Here is a 3836-nt window from a genome sequence, read left to right as displayed (position 1 = left end):
GAAAAACAGAGGGGAGCTGCTTCGCGGAGTAGCCCACCGTGTATTAAGTCACTGCCAGCCTCCCAGGTGCACGGCTCTGCTCCAACCCCCGTGACACCAGTGAGGCCCCTTCCTCCCCTGCTCATGGGGGCTGGTGACAGATGCACACTTTGCTTCCTGTTCCCTCTCTTCCCAGGACCTACGGCCTCTGCTCCTTGTTCCGTTGCAGACTGCCGGCTGCCTAGCCTCCCACCCTGGTCCGGCCCTGGATCTGATGCAAGAATCTGGGGGGTGATGAGAGGTTGAGGTTCAGGGTTGAACTTGAGGTTCAAGTTGCTTATGCAGCACTGAGGAGGAGGGGCCCAGCTCTTCACTTCCTAGAGGATGGACAGATTTGTCTGTCAGGGGTGTGTGGGCTGCTGGCCAAAATGAGGGAGCTCCTCACAGAGGGACAGGAAAATCAGAGTCTAACCCTAAGAATACAAAATAATGATAGCAGGGGTGCCTGGGTGGCTCAGTCAGTTAAGCATCCACCTTCGGCTCAGATCATGATCTCACGGTTCGTGGCTTCGAGCCCCGCGTCGGGCTCTGTGCTAACAGCTCAGAGCCTGGAGCCTGTTTCAGATTCTGTATCTCCTTCTTTCTCTGACCCTCCCCTGCTCATGCTGTCTCTCTCTCTCTCTCAGAAATAAATAAGACATTTTTAAAAATTCAAAATAATGGTAGTTGGAGCCACTCTTAAGCACTTAGGATATTATTTTATTCAATTTAATCCTCTGTGTGTATAAAATCCCGTTTCATTTTATTTTTTTAAGTTTATTTGTTTTGAGAGAGGGAGAACAGGGAAAGGGCAGAAAGAGAGGGAGAGGGAGGATCTCAAGCAGGCTCTGCTCTGTCAGCACAGAGCCCAACGCGGGGCTCAAACTCATGAGCCGTGATATCAGAACCTGAGATGTAACCAAGAGTCGGATGTTTAACCAACAGAGACACCCAGGCTCAATCTGAAATCCCATTTTAGATTTGATAAAACTGAGGCTCAGAAAAGCAAAATGACTTGCCCAAGGAATCCAAATCCGCCGCTCTTCTCTACCTCCAGGCCCCGGGCCACACTGTGCCCTCCAGTCACGGGGCTGCAAGCCAGGGCTGAACTCCAATCCCCACGTGTAACCAGAGGTAGAGGAGCTAGCCCAAAATCTGGGGGAAAGACTCTTGCACCTCCCCTGGGTCCTTGCTGCTTTTGTGACCCCTTCTTGGGGCAGTGCCAAAGGGTCAGGAGATGGAGTCAGGTCCTTCCTAGCTCCCCATTGCTGCTTCCAGAACATCACTCTGTCACTTTCTTTCTTTCTTTTTAATTTTTTAAATGTTTATTTTTGAGAGACAGGGAGACAGAGCACACGTGGGGGAGGGGCAGAGAGAGAGGGAGATACAGAATCAGAACCAGGCTCCAGGCTCTGAGCTGTCAGCACAGAGCCTGCCTCAGGGCTCGAACTCACGGAACTGTGAGATCATGACCTGAGCCGAAGTCGGACGCTTAACTGACTGAGCCACCCAGGTGCCTCTCTCTTACCCTCTCGCAAAAGCCCCTGCTCCATCCACCTGTGCCACTCTCCCTCATGACTGTTGTCCACTGACCTCCCAGCCCTGCTTCTCATTTCACATCCCAGTTCCTAAGGCACCTTGGGTAACTCTAAAAGTCCCAGCATCTCCATTCTACAGCCTGCATATGCCAACTCATGTTCTCTGCCTACACCCTGTTCCCATCCTGGACACTGTCACCACCAATAAGTGCTCCCATTATCCTTTCTGAACTCACCTTCTCTCCATTGGTTCAACTATCCCTCAGACAACTGTTCTTCAGTCCCCAGTCAACGGACCCTGAGATGTCTTTCCCACCTGTCAGCCTCCTTCTGTCTTCATTCTCTTCCCTTTTGCAGCCCAGAGTCTCTGCTTTATCAGATCATCTTAACTTCTTACCCTCTGTCTTTTGTGGTTACACTTGCCTGGCAAAACCTAACATTGTACCTCTGATTCAAGAAGGCTACTTTAGCACATCTGTTTACCACTCCATCCTCAAAACCCCCTTTTAAATGACAGAGGAAAAATATACTAGAGTTTTAAAGCATATTAGATTATACTGATGGCATCTACAGCCATACTACCCTGAATGTGCCTGATCTCATCTGATCTGAGAAGCTAAGCTGGGTCAGGCCTGGTTAGTACTTGGATGGGAGATTATACTGATGGCAAAATCCAACAGAGAAGAGGAAGCCATGATACGATAGCGGGAATCACTCAAAGTGTGAATGTTGTAGAAGAACCCTAAATTTCCTGCTAATGTCAGAAACAGGGCAAGTATGTCACTCTCATCATCCCTATTCAACATCGTACTGAGGTTCTGGCCAGTGCATGAAGGCAAAGGTAAAAGGGCATCCAGAATTGAAGAAGTAAATCTGTCTTTATTCCAAGATGGCATGGATTTCCATGTGGAAAATTGGATGGAATCTAAAAAAATAACTGTTAGAACTAATGTGTGTGTTTAGCAAGATTATAAGATCAATACATAAAATCAATTCTATTTCTATATACTAGAAATGAACAACTGGAAATTGGCATTTAAAGAAATAATGCCGTGTACAGTAGCATCAAAAAATATGAACTACTTAAGGGCACCTGAGAGGCTTGGTAGGTTAAGCATCTGACTCTTGATTTTGGCTCAGGTCATGATCTCACGGCTCAGGAGGGTCTGCTTGGGATTCTCTCTCTCCCTCTATCTCTGCCCCTCCCCTGCTCACACGTGCATTCTCTCTCTCTATTTCTCAAAATAAGTAAACTAAAAAAAATGAATTACTTAGGGAAAAGACTGACAAAGGATGTATAAGACCTGTACACTGGAAATTACAAAACATTGCTGAGAGGCCTCAGTAAATGAGGAGGTATACTATGCTCATGGATCAGAAGATTCAATACGGTCAAGATCAGTTCTCCCCAAACTGATCTATAAATTCAACATAATCCCAGTCAAATTCCCAGCAGCATTTTTTGGTAGAAATTGAAAAGTTAATTCTAAAATTCTTGTGGAAATGTAGTGGACTTAGAAGAGCCAAAATAACTTTGCAAAAGAAGGCGGGGGCAGGTAGTTGGAAGGCCCTAGCCCTTGGCTGGTAGCACTGAGGCCACAAATGGCTGGAGTTACTGCAAAAGACATGAACCTTCAGGGTTTTTTCAGAGCTACAGCAGCCTTTCTCAAAAAGTTTGGGAAGCTGAAGGTTCCTAAATGGGCAGACACCATCAAGCTGCCCGAGCATAAAGAGCTTGCTCCTTATGATGAGAACTGGTTCCACACATAAAAACTTCCACAGAATATCTCTCGGGCTGCACCAGGTTGGCTCCATGACCAAGATCTATGGGGGACATCAGAGAAACAGCGTCATGCCCACCCATCTTCAGCCAAGGCTCCAAAAATGTGGCCCGCAGTATCCTCCAAGACCTGGAGAGGCTGAAATGGTGGACAAGGACCAAGATGGGGACCACAAACTAGCACCTCAGGGATAAAGAGATCTGGGAAGAATCTTCAGATAGTTGGCAACTGCCAACAAGAAGCATTAGAACAGGGTCACCTGGGTGGCTCACTCGGTTAAGCAACTGACTCTTGATTTCAGCTCAGGTCATGATCTCTCATGGTTTGTGGGATCAAGCCCCTTGTCGGGCTCTCATCTGAGGGCATGAAGCCTGCTTGGGATCCTCTCTCTTCTCTCTCTCTGCCTCTCTGCCTGCTCATGATCTCTCTCTCTCTCAAAATAAATAAACATTAAAAAAGAAGAAGCATTAGAACAAATGCTGGGTTAGTAAGTTGCTTT

At 47.2% G+C, this 3836-nt stretch overlaps 1 pseudogene; it reads left to right on the top strand.

The window, feature by feature from the left end:
* The first annotated feature begins 3158 nt into the window (after positions 1-3158).
* Positions 3159-3585, top strand: LOC144243940 (small ribosomal subunit protein eS19 pseudogene; annotated as a pseudogene).
* Positions 3586-3836: the final 251 nt, after the last annotated feature.

This window comes from Crocuta crocuta, unplaced genomic scaffold, assembly GCF_008692635.1.
Source record: "Crocuta crocuta isolate KB4526 unplaced genomic scaffold, BGI_CrCroc_1.0 scaffold68, whole genome shotgun sequence".
NCBI classification, from domain to species: Eukaryota; Metazoa; Chordata; class Mammalia; order Carnivora; family Hyaenidae; genus Crocuta; species Crocuta crocuta.
Note: the sequence above shows the minus strand (reverse complement) of the source record. Positions and strands in the feature narration are given on the sequence as shown.